The sequence below is a fragment of the Onychomys torridus genome, chromosome 17, assembly GCF_903995425.1.
Source record: "Onychomys torridus chromosome 17, mOncTor1.1, whole genome shotgun sequence".
Lineage (NCBI taxonomy): Eukaryota > Metazoa > Chordata > Mammalia > Rodentia > Cricetidae > Onychomys > Onychomys torridus.
In genome coordinates, this window is record NC_050459.1 from 27,516,248 (window position 1) to 27,534,103 (window position 17,856).

Sequence of the window (17,856 nt, forward strand, 5' to 3'; positions counted from 1 at the left end):
AGAGCTACTTAGAGCCTATTGAAAGGATCGGTTCTAATGGGAGAATTTCACATTTGTCTATTTGAAAGCTATATGGTCCAGGCAGACAATCTGTCAGTTCACTAATTTAATAATGCACTTTACCTTTTGTATATAGAAGATGTACATTTATGCCACTTGACAGGCAGGATGTGTTTCAGTAACTATGTAGTTAGAATGTGTAGGGCGATTCTTGCATGCACATGTTTGTAGTAGAACTATTGGAACAGGTTTCCATTAAGTCGATGTAATGGAGAAGGACAGAAGATGGGTTGAAAACAATTCTCAGTCCATTGAACAAGGCATTTTAAGGTAGATTTCATATTTATATTAAGGACTAGACTAATATAAAACTACTCCTAATCCAGATTAGCTTTGCAGTTCAGACTTTATCTACTTGAGACTTCCCATAATACTCTAAAAATTCAGTTGAGGAATCTGGCCAGCTAACTTTTTTAATAATTGTGTTTCATTGTTAAAATGTGTTTAAGTTACTAATAAAAAGGCAGTACATGCTATAGCACTAGAATTAAAAGTATAGTTAGCTTATGTTTTTTAAAAAATCACCAGACTAAAGAAACCAAGTCTCAAGTAAGGAATAGAAAGAGCTTTATAAGTTACTAAAGTAAACAGGATATTTCAAAGTCTGGAAAAGTATTAACCTTCACCAACTCACAAGGGGACTGGGGGATTTGCTGTATCCTTCTACCCTGAACACATTTGAAGATGTATATTTGAAAACTAGATAACTGTTGCTTAATAATAAATAGGTTGTATGTACTTTACTGAGAAACACTGTGTACTAACAATTCATCAAGAGTGTGCTATATTTATTGCATTCATTTTATATCTATAGATAAGAAACATTATATATAGTCATCCTATCTTAATATAATCATGTATTTATATTGTAATTTTGCAAATATTTTCAGTAAAATAAACATTTATCTGAGCTGCACAATTTGAAGAGGATGAAATTGGAATATACTCTCAGATAGTCATTTTTAATCAGCAGCTGCCATTGAAAACTGATGTATTTATTGTCATTTCTTTGCATTTGTTTTAGTTTATTTAATATTTAAATGAATGAGGCTTAATTTGAATTTTAATTGGTTGTCTGAAAAATGAGATTTTTATGTAAATATTTTTTCTTTCTTCCTTCCAAGTGTCTTTCACTAAAACCATAAAATCCTCTTCCAAACATTAGGTAAGGGCTTTGGTGAGTCGCCACCTAGTCTGAAGTCTGTCTTTACCCAAACACTAAACATCTTCACCAAGATGTTTTGTCAAAAGAAGTTAACATTGGTTCTGTGCCTCCAGAATGGTACAGATTAAAGATCTGTCATTGCCAGATAAGATTCATTACAATCTTTCTGAAGTTTCCTTAAGGATTTCTTGACTTCCATAGAGAAATTGTGGCTAATGGCTAGCTCATCGAAGGAAATGAATACAGACTTAGTGTACCTTGAGAAAGTCTATAGTCTGCAGTACTGTAGCACTGGAGTACAGGAAAGATGTGTTTCCCAACTCAATACTGTGTGAAAAAATTGGGTTTTCAGATCACAGTAAGCCTAGCATAATGGAAGTATGGTCAAATATGCATAGGTAGATTTTACGGGAAATTTTTACTATTTTCTTGACTAATGAAAAAAATCATTCTTTGTTCTTAATATGAGGGGTTTTTTTTGATCATTTAAATTTAATAGGAGTTTTAACATTTTTAATAGGGAAAAATATTCATATACTACCAGGTTTATGGGACGAAGGTTGTAGTTCAGTTGATGGGATGTTTGCACAAAGCCCTGGGTTTGATTACCACACCACATATAATACCAACACTGGTGAGATGAAGGCAGGAGAAACCGAGTTCAAGGTCATCCTCGACTCCATAGCAAGTTTAGAGGACAGCCTGAGCTACATGAAACCCTGTCTCCAAAATAATAATAGTCAGATGCTACAGTAAATGTGAAAAGTAGCAACTAGTGTTATCAGTTTCTTGTGTTTCCTCTGGGAGTCACTTTCATGTGCAAATATGTATATACATAGATTCTTTTTAAATGCATAAGCATATGCACCTTCCCGTCAGTATCAACTTTAGGGCTGGCATTTAAGGAATTTTTTTCTTTTTACGAAATGTCATGTTTTATTTGGTTAGCGTATCATTCAGTTTTTATATTATACAGACAAGACATCAAGAAAATAGTGTGGAAGTCCATTGGTATCGACTTAGATTACAAATGTCTATGTTCATTCTTAGGTGTACAGATAGGCAGTTTCACCTTCTAGTCCCCTTCCTTCCTCATACCTAACCAGCTCACCTTCCATACCACCCTGTTCTTTCCTCTCTCAAACCATATTGCTATTTTCTCCTGAAGTAACACATTAGTTCGGGGTGGTGGGGGGATCTGGATGTTAAATAATATAGCCAAGTGGTGGATGAGGTTAACTATGTTCTCTAGTGGAAGCACTGATATTTAAAAGCTTTAACAAATTATAGCTTTCGATTTTGAGGAACCGTGCTACTGTTTTTTCATCCAAAGACCTTGCCATTAAGAGTAACGAGCATTAGGACTGCAGTGAAAGGTTTTATGTTATGACTTTGTTGACATCGCTTGATTTATTAACGTGAAATATTTATCTGTATAGTAAGAAAGGTATAAAGTTTATTTAACTGCTCTTCAAAGCCAAGTCTACACAAAGAAACAGCACTGTTCCTAATCATTTAAAGCACTAATTCTTTTGCTTGTTTCTTGAATTTGTTTTGGGGTGTGTGTGTGTGTGTGTGTGTGTGTGTGTGTGTGTGTGTGTGTGTAAAACGGGACTGGGGAACTGAGGGCCATGCCAGTGCTGAGCAAGCATTCTGCCACTGAGCCACCTTCCCAACCCTGAAAAAGTTGGGTTTTTTTCCCTCCTTGTTTTTTAATAGACCAGAGTCTGTCAGACATCCCAGGGCTCTGATGATGTGGGGAAAGAGTGTAACTTAGGAAGAGGTTACAAGCACAGCTAAGTCATGTGCTGGATGAATGTGAAATAGCAAATGAAACCTGTTAAAAAGTCAGATTAGACAAGGAAGTGGCAAGTATTACTATTCCTGGAAATGTAAGCAAAACTAATAGCTCTCCCACATTCCCTGGGGGAGGGGAACATAACTCTTGTTCACCAGGTCTGCATTGTTAACTACCAAGGAAAGAAAAAAGAAAAAAAAAACCTGAAACATTGGATATTCTGCCCTTGAACCCTTCATTTCTCTAAATGAAAGCAACCAGGTTAAAAGATCTGACATAATTCAAAGTACATCCTAAACATGGATGGAGGGATTATTTTTTTTAATACCTTACCTATTTTTACCTTATGTGCATTGGTGTTTTGCCTGCATGTGTGTCTGTGTTAGGGTGCCAGATCCCCTGGAACTGGAATTACTGACAGTAGTGAGCTGCCACGTGTGTGCTGAGAATTGAACCCGGGTCCTCTAGAAGAGCAGTCAGTGCTCTTAACCACTGAGCCACTTCTCCAGCCCCCGAGGGATTCTTTAGATTGGTATCTGTAAACTTTCTGAGAACAAAATTTGAAATGAAAAGACATGGTTTAAACTTTATAGTAGTATCTGTGTGGTTGGTGGCATGATTTGCTGTTCAAAATGAAAGAGGTGTTCTCAGTAGATACCCTTTTAAACATTTTAAAGTCACGAGAGAATTGTATCCTATTTGATGAATAACTCACCATCCTTTGGATCTGTAAAACTGGCCAAGATTTGCATATTGTTTAAGCTTTAATGGTGTGTACATTTTTCTCTGTATTCATAGAGAATAGACCCCCAAAAAGGCAAATTCACCTTCAAAACTGAATTGTGTTTCAAGTTAGGGCAAATTATTAATGATTTCCAATTCCTAGTCAAAGTTCTCATGCTGTTTTTGGTACATTGACCTTCTTAAATTTTACCTTCTTTGTGTTTTTCGTATGAAAATTGTTAGTTTTTCTCGAATATGGTGGCCCCCGCTGAAGTGCAGCAGTCACTGTGTGGCTGGGAAGGCACTTTCGTACACAAGCATGAGGAGACCAGCTTGTTTAAATAAGAGTCTCCACTAAGATTGAGTCTGACACTCAATAGCAATCGTGTGTCTTCTTACTTCACCCTCTTATACTTCGTTTTTATAAAGTGTCTGGGTTGGTTTTTTGTTTTTTGTTTTTTGAAGGAAATAAGATTTTTAAAAAAGAAAGAACTGACCCTTAAAATTTCTTATAGTATTTAAGTTATTTGAGTTGTTCAAAGGGTAAGTTTGAAGGGTTTGAGAAAGTTTCTCTCCTTAATCTTTATTAAACCAGTGGTATAAATCTGACTGATTTAGCTGACTAAAGCCAGAGTTTCTCACATCAGAAAGTACTATAGAGAAAGTGGTCCTGTGGGATAATACCCTTTGGGATTATTTATTGTAGATTCTATGAGGTTGCACGAAAGTAGCAAAAAGAAAAGAAACAGGACAGTAGCTAATAGGGCTTTTTCTATGACAGTAAATCAATCTGACGTGAATAAGAGAAATACCTTACTCCCAATCCCTTCTTAACCATGAACAGAGGAACTGAGAAAGTAATAAGACCTGACTCTATAATCCATGAGGTGGCCCTGAAGAAATAACGTAACTTATAGGTACATCCTTCATGTGGAAAAAAAGACTGTGCTGGGTTCACTCCTAAATTTAAAATCTGCATCAGCGGAGTGTGAAAGAGTCAGTAGGTGAAGGATACCAGCCCTGGAAATTAGACAGAAACAACTGTAGTGTCAGCTCCATGGCATCTGTGGATCCCCTTAGCCACACAGAGAAAGTCTTTGACCCTTAAGACCACTTGCTGCATACTAACTACATTGTCTTACACTTTATACTATACCTACTAACTACATTGTCTTATACTGTATACTACCCCTACTAACTACATTGTCTTACACTTTATACTACCCCTACTAACTACATTGTCTTACACTGTATACTAACTCTACTAACTACATTGTCTTATACTTTATACTACCCCTACTAACTACATTGTCTTACACTTTATACTACCCCTACTAACTACATTGTCTTACACTACCCCTACTAACTACATTGTCTTACACTGTATACTACCCCTACTAACTACATTGTCTTACACTGTATTCTACCCCTACTAACTACATTGTCTTACACTTTATACTACCCCTACTAACTACATTGTCTTACACTTTATACTATCCCTACTAACTACATTGTCTTATACTTTATACTACTGTCATCTTCTACTTTATCTTTTGAGGGGAACATTTTTAAATGTGAAGCCTCATTTCTGAAGGAGTGTGGCTTGTTTCTTCTACATATTCTATAATCATCTCTTACATTGGGCAGGACAAAGTGATTCTGAAAACCTAGTGTCGTCCCAATGCTATTCCTGAAATAATGGTAAAATACAATGCTAAGTGGTATGTGGCTAGTGTCATCATAGTGTCCCAGGCAATGAAGTACTGACTTTGAGCCTCTATTCCTTGGCCATGTTGAATACTATCCTACAAATATTAATGTTGAACACAAGGAAGAACACTTACCTGGAACAGTCTGGATCTGTTATGTAGGTGTGTACTTACTAGGGTTGCTAAGATTAAACATCCTAATGGTTTATTTATTATTTAAGCCTTGACAAAATACGAGGGTTGATAAGTGGAGAAGTAGATAGGCTGTGGTCATAGGGGTATTCCTGTAGGCCTCTAGTCCTCCATTGTACAGTGCCACCACCTGCCAAAAAACAACAGCCTATCAAAGACAGCATTTAGGAGTAACCTACTTGTGTTTTAAAGAGCATAAGCACATAAGTATTTTGATTGTCTTTAAAACACTGATGCACATACAATTTTGTTTTCCCAAAATATTCCATGTCTTTTGCCTGGTGGTGGTTCACAGTAGCAGTTGAGCTGGTCTGTTCTGAACAAATTCCATAGAATGAATTGACTATTGTAGACAGAATTTCTTCTCTGTTTTCTCCTCCCTCTCCTCAAAATAGCAATATATTTTTGGTTCAATGGCTCCTCTTGGTGGTGTTTGGAATCTGTGTTAGTTCATGTGTCATTTGGTAGAGATGTTCTTCAGCCCACTATGAAACACTGCACACAGCTTTACCTAAAAGTACACACTTGAAATGCAAAAACTTCACAACAGGTCAAAACACTGGAACCATAAAATAATTAGCTAAGAATAAAGAAAACAATGTGTACCTAAATCCAGAACATTCTTGCCACTTGCTAATTTGCTTCAGAAATTGCCATATTGGCCTCCACAGTCTTCAGACTGGCAGCAAGATTTGTACCAATGATTTCACAACTAGAACTCTTAACAGGATGAAATCTATTGCTGTTTAGTAAGTACATTAAAAAGTTTACCATGTTATAACCAGATATTAAAAGAGAATTTTAGAATTCAGTTCACTAATCTTTTTTCCTTCCCACCTACTGTACCCAACTGGAATTCAGTAAGAGCATGACTTTCTACCACCATGGCCCTACTTTCACCCTATTAAGTTTGTCAGTTAAAACCTAATAAAGGCCAGAGCTGCTCTTTGAAGTAAGCTGGATGTGTATGGACAAAGGAGGATTAGTCCTTCACTCAGCTACTCTTGGCATCCTCACCATAGTTAGCTAAGAGTTTCGGATGAGTAGAAAGTTCAGGATCGTTCTTGGCTATATAGCGAATTAGGCCAATCTGGACTGCATAAGACCCTGTCTTTAGAAAAGAGAGGAGAAGTGGAGGTAAAAGAGTGTCAGAAAAGGTTTTATTAGTAATAACCAATAATGAGTACCTACTTTAAACTATGACATTGTTGGACCCTTCAAATAGACTGTTTCTAATCTGTATAACAACATTATTGTCTTCATTTTAATTTTCCAGAGATTTAAAAATTGGCTCCATATTTCTAAACTAATATATTTGTCAACCAAATTGACACCTAAAACAAAGGTTGTGCTCAGTTAGACCAGACTACCTGTAAGACTTACTCAGAAACACACACACACAACAAAATAAAACATGAAGCATAGTCTGTCCCCGCTCAGAATAAATTAGTTTCTGATTACTGGGAACTATTTTATCCAAAACTATTCCCTATAAATGGGATTATTAATGTCACCAAGAAACATTTGCTTAAATGAAGATTTATTCACTTGATTTAAGTTGCTGTTCATAAACAGAACTTACTTGATCTTATGTGTAGATTATAGACTGAATTTGAAATCCTGGTCAACTATTTAAAATACTTACCAGTAATTTTTAAAGGATTCAGATGATGGGACCATAGATGGATCATCCTGGTTGTCCCTAGGGACAGAAAAGACAATGCTCACTATGGGTCTGCAGTTTTATTTTCATGAACTGAAAGAAACTGGCTATGTTAAATTAATCTGGAAATAAATCTTATGAATATTATTGAGAAGTTTGCTTGTTTCTTACAACTTTTCCCTGCCATCTGACTGACAGCTCATCCTTCCTCCATATTCTGGCTACATTATTCCAATCCCTATCACACTGAATTACCGCAGGATCAATGCTCCATTTACAGGCCCATATTTTCCCCCATTGCTTTAGGGTGATGGTTTTGAGACTTTCCTGGGTCCCCTTCAGGGTTTGTTAACCACCAGACTGCTGATACCCACCTGCATTACTGTGCAGTGAGAATGATGGGTTGAGGAGAAGTCTAAGACTGCATCTCTAACACATCTAGAAAAATGGATGCTACTGATCTGAGGCATTAAGTACCACTGTGATAGATGAGAGTCTATCTGACCTACAAGCTAGCAGAAGAAAACTTTAGAATTAATATCCTGGTAGAAAGAAGGCTGCTCCTTAGACTGCCTGGAGATAGCCACAAATGGAAAGCAACAGTTGATAAGTTGACTAGAGTGTTGATAAATTATTTTTTCTCTTTTTATACTCATTATATTTAATGACCTTCCTGATTCCCTCTCGCTTTTCAACAGCTATCTCAAGATCTATCTGACGGGAATGAATTATAAAGACACAAAAATCATCATGCTGGATACTGAAGCACGTTTTTAATTTATTAAATTCTGGCATATAAATCTTAGTAAAGGAAAGTGAATGATTCTCAAAAATTACTTATAAGCTTATTGAATATAAAATACTAAGACTTGAAGGAACCTAGAAATTAGTCTCCAAATTTTATATTTTGTAATGTATATCAAGTAAGATGAATGATTCATGGGTTAGGTAAATAGACTTAAGGGCTTTAAATGCTGATTATTTCTTGAGATAGATAAGTGAGTCAAAATAAACTCATTTCCTTTAAAACACATAACACCATCTTCACCATCCTTCTGGGTCTTCTCTCAAGATAGAGGAACTATATAACATGGTTTATATTAACAAGATAGAGGTACTATATAATGTAGTTTATGGTTCTTGGTTAACAGTTGGACCCATTGCTTTCAATGTAGATTGTTCCCCTGGGCACTTTTTAGATAATATGCTTAATAACACTTAAAATTACTTAATTTTTAACAAATAACTTACTCCATATTTGCCAGCCTAGTGGAGATTGTATAGACAGACTAGGTGGGTACTTAGTGTAGTAAGCATAGAGAAAAGAGTTGTTACCTACATCTTTTCAATGCTGAGAGTTTATTAGGAATGATACATGGGACTTTTGCATTCAACTCTGTTCATTGGCCAAATTGAATAAAGAAGTATGATTTCAAATTGCCAAGGATTATCCAAACAATACCTTTCCATCTGTTTCTAACTACAAACACTAGTTTTGAGGGCTGCACCTTTGCGACAGAGCACTTGCCTAGTGTCTGCGAGCCCTGGCTTCCCTCTCCAACACTGAGTCATGTTTTAAAGGAGAACTAGTTTTTCTTGAGCTTTTCTAATTAGATACATTGGCTATAACAGTTATATATACATACAAATACAGCATTCATGGAGATTCCAGTTTGTTCCTCTGTGCCTTGCTCTTGATGCAGTAATGGAAACTGGGTTCATCTCATTTGGTCACCTGCCATAAAATGTTGTATTAAGCTTGGAAATCTGTATAGAGAGAGAGGGAGAGAAGAATATTTATGCCAAATATATGCTATTTGTCATCCCAGCTTCAAAGCTAGAAAAGATCTCATTATAGCTCTAAAAAGTTCAAGTTCAGCAAGACAGCACCTATTACCATGTGACTCACCTAGGGTTGAGTCTCCTCTAACAATTCAAAGAAATTCAAACCAATAGTCTCCTTTTAAAACAGCACAAAAATCTCTACTGTGCCTCAGAGAAACTAGAAAAACTATTACCATAATGATGTCAGAGAGTATACCCTTTAATGTTACATTTGTATTTGCTTCTGAAGAGTTCTAAGCATCATTAAAATAACAGCATTTTCTCCCTTTAAAATTGAGTCCATTTGAGCCAACAAGATGGCTTATCAGGTAAAAAGGAAAGAACCAACCCCAGTGAGGTGTCATTGAATCTCCATACACCTGTGCACACGCGCACACACAGACACAAATAAATTTCAGAAATCTAAAGTGGAAGATTTTAGTCCAATGATACTCAGCATTAGTGACATAGTTTAATAACAAGATCAGTTTAGATTCTCATCTCCAGGGATTCTGATTTTGTTGGTAGAGCAGTTCTGAAATTAGCATTGTTAATGGTCTTGTTCATATCTTGTTATAATTATCTGGAAGCTTAGTGGTAGTGGTGGTGTCTATGGTAATGGCAGCGGTGGCGATTGTTGTGACAAGGTCTCAAGCTGTCCAGGGTGGCCTCACACTGTCTAGGTAATTTTAGCTGGCCTTAAACTCCTGCTCCTACTGCCTCTGCCTCCAGCGTGCTAGAAATAAATATAGGTGTCAGACACCACCTCCAGTTGAGAGCTATTCATTACCATCAATAACTTATTTCATTTTCCTACATTGCTTACATTCAAATACTGTAGCATGACATCGCAGATGGTGATCTTTGTTAACAATGTTAACAAATAATATTTGTTGCTTGCTTTAAACACACGGGACTTAAGGTGTAAATTCAGGAGTTTAGTTTTGTAGTGTCTCTATAGCCAGTGAATACTGAGGACACCCATGTCAGCCTCCATCCCCTCCCGACCTGTAACTCAAGTTCCAGCAGCCCTTGCTTCTCTACTCTCCGCTGGCTGCATACTCCCTAGGTTTCTCTGAAATTGAATTAATAATTCAGGGTCTCACAACTTGACCCTCCAAGTCTCACATAATTTTTAAAATATTAGGAATATAACAAACATCATTAAGTGGGGTATTTTTAAATGCCTCGCTTCTAGTCATCATCTTTTTCTGTGTCCAGAAATGCATATCATAAAATTAACCATTTAGTAATTTCCCAGTGCTCAGTCATGTTATCTGTACAGAGCCAATCTGAAGAACATTTCTGCCTGGAACAACTGAACTATATGAAAAACTATACCGTTAATCTCCCCACTTCTCCCTGGCACAGCCCCATCATGTTTTTTTCCTCACAGCCTTTTTTTATTTTTATTTTTTTAACATGCCAATAGCTTCTCAACCCCTCTTCTCTCAGTAATGGATTTATAGTTATTGTCACTTTGCTCACCAAATAAGAACCTTATCTACTTACAGTTATAGCATGCAAAAAGAGTTAGAATTGCAAAGCCCTTGTGCGCATATGAAAATTGCCCACGTAATCCTTGGACTGAGTGGAGGATATTTTGTCCTGGGAGTTCTTCCAATGAGAGTAAGCTTTTATTCTGAGAACTGGGAGACCTGTGGCCATTTTGTGCTTGCTTATTTGCTTGCGATTTGAAGCTGCAGGCACTACATAAGTAGACTTAAATACTCAACTTTATATGGCTCTTTCCAGTGGACAGCAGAGGTTTATTTTCTTCTAGCCATTCGTGTATCAGGTTGGATGTTTTCCTGGAGCCTGACAGTGTTAATATTTATTAAATAATTTCAAAAATCTGTGCATAATACAGTATGAAGCTGTTTAGCATAGAATTATTATGAGAAAAATATAATTGGGTATAAAATAATGTGGGTATAAAATAAAGTCTCAAATATTATTTTCAGAATCTTTGGCCGCAAGAACACTACTAGGCACAAGGTTTTCTCTTTTTCCATTCAGGAAAATGTTTTCATTAAATTAAAAGGATTTAACTAGGGAGGTGTGTTACAACTGACTGGTTCTATAGCAAACCAAGCAATTACCTTTATTTTTAGGACTCCTCTATTTCAAATCTTCCTTTGTTGTGTATTATTAGCAGGCATAAATCCCAGAGCTCCATTTAGTGCCCTGCACTCTCCAGAGTTCAAGCTACCAGCCCCACAATTTAGCCATCCCTCCATCTGTAGTCTCTGATATAAGATTAGCATTAATAGTTTACAAATAAAAACCTGTAGATACGCTGAATTCCAGCCTGGAAAGTCCCCAAGCTCTGAGTTTTCATTTTAAAATCTTTTACCTATTTTATTATAATACTAAATAGATTTAGAATATAGAATGCCTGTGGCACTTATGGTAACTAATGCTAGTTTGAATTTCTTGTTCTTTCAACATTATTAAACCATATTCATAATTAGGCAAGTTTATGAGCAATTACGTAAGTCTATGTGATTCCGTTCATTAGTCTCCATTTGTCATTCAGCGGTTTTTAAAGGCTCTAACTTACGTTTGAAGATATAACACACTGCAGTTCAAGCAAATACCTCGATTAAGGTATTTGCATCTGATGTTAGGCTTCTTATGTAGAATATACATATTATTTGATAGAAAGTTTTACATTTTATATAGAAAAAACTAATCTTAGGTAAACATAGAACTTGATTCTCTAGTGTTTTAATAATTCTAAGTTACTATTAGTAAATTTGTTACACAGCATAGCTTTAAACTAAAGTGCATATGAATGCTAAACTACATGCTATATTTAGACTATACTTAAGAAAGCCAAAGAATTTTAGGTGTTTATTAGTTCCACTCTTATTTTAAATCTTTGTGGAAATTAAAAGAATCCTAGTCTTGCCTTTGAACTCATGGTGTGCAACAGTAATGGCATCTACAAGTAATGGCACTGTGCAGGAGCCAGACCTGGGTTTTCTAGCTGGGCCTGGGCCTAGGACAAGTCATTGAACTCTGGGGGTATCGTTCTGCTCACTCATCATCTGAGAGGATTGAGCAGGATAGGTGAACTCTGGACCCTTCCAATGTCTGTATCCCTTGAGGCAGTCAACTTCTTAGCTGGCTTCAGCTTTCTCCTCTGGCCCTCCTTCTCCAGCTTCTCTTTGCTGCATCTGACATTTATCGGCCATTCTATCATTAGCATTCCTCCTAGCTAGTTCTGGCTGCTTTACAGTTTTACTTCTAATTTGCCCAGTCTCCATGATTAACCGTGAGTGGTGTGTGTGTGTGTGTGTGTGTGTGTGTGTGTGTGTGTGTGTGCAAGCTAACACAAATTAATTGATGATCATATATAAGTTCTAACTAGACACAAAAGCTTTAAGTAGGCAGTTCTTATATAGTTTGATGAGATTTTTAGACATGTAACCTAAATCTTGATTAAATATACTTTAAACTTAGTTTCCCTTATGAAAACTCATATCTCCTTGACTTGAATATCAATTTCAAGAGCCGCTTTCTGCCTCCTTTTCATATTCCCCTCATTGCCCTGTGCTGATTGCATAAATCATCTCTTTACTTCATTCCACCACTGTTCCTCTTCCTGCTCCTTTTCTGCCTTTGAAATCATAATACTTAACAAAATTCTAAATGGTAGCAAGTGGTAATGAAAGTGATCAGTTAAAACCTGCTAGGGAATACTATGCCGTTTTTGTTTTAGAGATGCCTCACAAATTAAGATGCAATTTGATATGGGGTCTTCTGTTTCCTACACATTCTAAATTCTACTTAAAGACATGTTTGTGCCATGTCCAATGTTACTAGATTCTAAACATCGTTTGGAGCCTAATCATACTTGTATTTTCATTCAACACATATTTCCTTTATCTGCCATGTTCCAGGCAGTGTGTTCATACATATGAGAAGAGTGTTTGAAGCTATCATAATTAGCTGTGTTTTACTTTTAGGAATTGATCCTGTAAATATGATTGTTTACATTCTGTCAGTGTTCTAAATATACTTCACTCGTGCAAATAGACAAATAGAACAGTACCATTTTAGACGGCAATTTTGTCTTCATCATTGCAAATCTCTCTGGCTGTCCTAAGATGAAAGTAACAATCTGTTTCATCTCATGCCTACTGTGTTCAAGTGGTAATAACTTCCTGAGCAACAAGCATGAGGGCTGATTATGCAATCCCATAAGACTCATCATATAATGCTACCGTGATTTCTGTGGTTGGAAGGCAAGAAGTGGTGACATGTATTGCATCTCCCCGCCTTAGGCTTTTGTAGTCTGCCTCGCTTTAGTTTAGTTCACTCACTGTATATCACAGATTCCTTTTCACCTAACAGACTTCATAAACATCCACCAGTATTCTTTACTGTGATGATTATGTCACTGATGAGCCAAATGGAACAAGCCTGATTCTTTTCTTGATGTGTGAGTGAGGCAGCGGATACACGCATTCTCACATGGAAACACTGCAGTATAACCCACTCAGAGATATCAGTTATTTGTGGTCTAAAAAACTGATATATCCTGAACATTTTCTGGTGACTGTTGACTAATTTTTAAATATTTTCTAATTAAGTTAGGGGCTGGAAATGAATATGAAACTTTAAATCATAATTTATATATACATTGGAGTTTTCAGAGTTCTTTCACATGCTCGACCTCATCCTCATTTTATCCTGATTTAAATTAGTTGAATATCGCTAGCCCCACTTAGACATACAGAACATACAAAACTGCGTCCCTGGCAGATGATATGGTTTGCTGTAATCATCAGCCTACGTAATACTAAAATAACGAGGTGTTGTTAATGAGCCCACTGGTAATTAAAGCCTTCATACTAACAAATTCTAGATGGCAAACTTAACAAAAGTTGGTCAGTTGAAACATGTTTTTATAGTTAAAGGGTTTCTAAAACTGCATGCTACACAGATGTGGAGGTGCATGCCCATAAACCCAGCACTTCACAGGTGGAGAGGCAAGAGAACACAAGTTCGTGGCCAGCCTAGGCTCCATGAAAGTCTATCTCAAAAAAGAAAAGAAAGAAAGAAACTAGAAATGAATTGACATTGTAGGTGCTTTCTTGCTTTCATGTGGTCTTGTAGGCTCAGATCTATAGTGACTTTATGGTGGGTTTGAGCCCTGGTAGAAGACACAGCAGCTCGGTGCTCTGGTGATCATGTATCTCCACAGAGTGCTTAACTGGATTCTGACAGTACAGCAGCCTAGCTTCCCAGCTCCACACATGCGTTCATCTCCCTGCCTGAGCAACCTGACCCCTTCTTGTCCTCCTATCGCACCCTGTCATTGAGCCTGCATTGTGAATTTAACTACCTCACTTGCATAGTAGGTCTAAGAAATCAGCCAACGCATCCTTTCCCCATGTTCACATTTTATATTTGTCTAGTTTATTGGCTTTCCAGCATAATATTTTATTTTTTGAGAACTTCATGCATACCATGAACCTATGCTCTTATGAACAAGAGATTTACAAGTTGAAAGTAGACTTCTTCAGAGATCTGTTTGAAGGTAATGTGTCAGTTTTGTATCAAAACTCCCTTCACGAGTGTTTAAAATGAACAACAGTCAAGAGTCCAGGATGCCGCAGTGCCCTCAGTAACACACTTAAATTCAGTCATCATCATTATGCATCTCTATTCGAACAAGAAAAAAACAATAGAAATAGCTCCATTTCAATAGGATTCATAACACTGTGATCAAAGCTTTAAGTAGGAAATTCCACAAAATAAATGAGCCCGTCCTTGGTATCCCCAGTTTACCAGAGTTGTAGCATTGCTGAGGTATTAGCCATCCTAATTTCTGAGTTTTATATGCAAATTGGATTATTCTGACCATGCATTTACGGCCATAAAAAGTTCATGTGCAGGCTGGCCTAATCTGCAAGAATTACCATATATTTATAAATTATTGTATATTTAAAAATGATATATGTAAATTGCACTTTAAAATGCTGTGTATGGCTAGAATTATCAAAGAAGAGCTTAATAGAAGTTCCACAATCGCCCTTTACTATTAAAAGGATAAAACAAAAAAAATCATAATCTACTTCTTCCTCTCTCTTCTGCATTAGCAGTGGTTTCAGTGATATTTCTAGGTCCCTAAATTCTCAAGTAAATAGTACAGACATTGGTGTCAGCCAGTCCTGGCTTGAAGTCCAAATTCTAACAGTTATATAACCTGGGATACTTTATTTAATTTAATGGTGTTCTGAAAATTTATTCATTCAGCATTCGGTTTATACTTGATCACCCACTATGTTCTGGGCCATCTTCTCTCTCCAGGGCTGTGTATCAATTCCAGTGCAAAAGACGTGCTGCGGAGCCGTGTCCTCCTTCAGAAAATTAAACCTTCTGAGATACATGAAACCATAGCAAAATATCTGTCATGTGATGACACTTAAGAAACATGAACAACATTATTAATTCTTCCCAACCCATAAAAATGCGAGGTCACCCAGGTAGTGCAGGAAAATGATGCAGAACTGGGGGGGAGCCTCACTGACGTCACCACAAAACCTCCCAGGCAGCTGTGGCAGGGAAGCGGAAGTCTTCCTAATCCCGGAAGTGTTTTACTTATTTGCAAACGGGCGTGGATACATGAGTGCAAACTGCTTGGCCAGAAAACCAAAGGCACTAACCGTACAAGAAAAAAAATTATGCATAGACTCCCTCCGAATTAAAACTCTCTGTTCGTCCAAAGACATTACGAAAATAGGATTTATTTAGGAAATTAAAAAGTGTTTCCATCAATAAAAGGCAAGCATTAGGTAGTTCACACAATGAAGACCAGTTGCCCCTGCACTAAAAGAATTACTTTGCATGTTTCCTTATCCTGGCCCGGATAGCCATATGACTTGACAACCTAATAGCTACTTGTCTACATATGCCATCAACTTTATTCATCCTGAGGGACCCCCTTTACCCTTATAGAAGATAGGGAAAATTTTCAAAGACGTTATGTGAGTTCTTCAAAACCACCTACCTACTCACTTTGAAACTTGCCCTCACTAGGTCTTGTAAAGTCTCTACTAGCCAGTGTTCATCTTTTGCTTCAGAAGCAGTGGAACTATTTGTTTTGTTTAAGATATTGCTAGGTGTTTTCTCTCAGCTGCAAGAATTTTCTCACCCCTTTATTCTAAAATTGAAACCAACATCATTACAAGTGTGGTGTCAAATGCCTGATCTTAGCCACTCAGGAGGCAGAGGCAGGACTGCTAGTCCAGCTAAGGCCACAGAGTGAGTTCAAGGCCAGCCTTGGCTACTAAGTAAAGACCCTACCTCAACACACAAAAACATTATAAGAGCATGTGTGGGATCATTTTAAATCTTGAATGGGAGAAGCTTTTCACTTGTAAACTCCTAGGTTTTAGGGTATAAGAGCAGCTCCAGTTTGGAACCCAATGATTGTCAGAGAACACTGTGCAGACCATGGGCTTGCCTTCCCTCTTGGATATAGGAACTGTATTTTTCTTCTTTTGTCTCACACAGGAGCTCTGTTTTCTTTTTGACCCTTAGCGATTTGCACAACTACCAGAAATGTTTACCTGAAAGATCACCTGACTGCCCATTGTGTTCATTGCACAAGTGTTTATTGTTTCCTCGGAGAGGCACAGAGGCTTGTCGTGTAATTGAACTGTCAGAGGAAAACTTTATAGCTGAGAACCTGTGCTACCTTCTTATTAATTTATTGTTTATTATAGCAACTTATATTTATGCAGTTTTCTGTTAATAGCCATGATAATAATTATGGATTAGGAGAGTCAGCCTTCTTTCGTTTTGGGCTCAAATGAATTTAGGATATGCTGACACTTTCACTTTTAACCAATTTGAATTTGTAGTGGGGAGTAAAAAGCCACTTTTCAAGGTAAGGAATAGCAATTTAAGGGAAATGAGGTTATTCGTTTACTTTTTCAGCATACCCTTACTGTAGTCCTCATTGGGCAGGGACATTGTTTGACTTTTTCATCTTGACCCTCTACTCTCAGGTGGAGGTAATTATGAATAGTGAAATATTATTTTAGATGTCTTTGTATGACGTGTGGATATGGGACAGCAAAAGTCTTTGGTAGGCTTTAATTGAAATTATCAAAAGGAATAAATTGGAGAAATGATTGGATTTTGATTACAGTTTTAACTTTACAGATGAATACTTGGCATGACTTTGAGCAAATTCTGTTCTGTATATTAGCATTTCTTTCTCAGAACTAATACAATTTTCTTTCATTTTTAGAATGATCATAAAGTGTAATAAGGTTATTTCTGTAAGAAACTAATCATCCATTGGATATTTGACTCAGAAAGTAACCTCTTTAAAATTGATGAATACAGGGCAAATTGTAATGGTGAGGTAGTCATAAATTAGGAACCAGCCACTGGCATCCCAAGGCTTTTAAACGTGGACTACTACATATATATTTTAATGTCCACCAGCAGCATAAAATAAAATCTTGCTTCCCTCCCACCTACTCGCTGTACTGAATCAGTCTCCCTTCTGAGCTGGTGGTGCCCTGCTGCTTCCCTGAGCTAAAATCCATGACCCCTGTAGAGTATTAGTAGTCCTGGGTTCCAGATTATGCTACTCTTCATGGGAGTGTTGGAAGGGGAAAGTTTTGAAAAGAAAAAATGGCACCCACCCTCTAATGCTTCTGAAAGAATAGTTGTATTTCATTGTAATGCTTTT

At 37.0% G+C, this 17,856-nt stretch overlaps 1 protein-coding gene across 1 annotated transcript in view; it reads left to right on the plus strand.

The window, feature by feature from the left end:
- Purg (purine rich element binding protein G) overlaps positions 1 to 17,856 on the plus strand; it is a 46,452-nt gene that overhangs the window by 4,572 nt on the left and 24,024 nt on the right. The gene's annotated exons all lie outside the window — the stretch shown is intronic.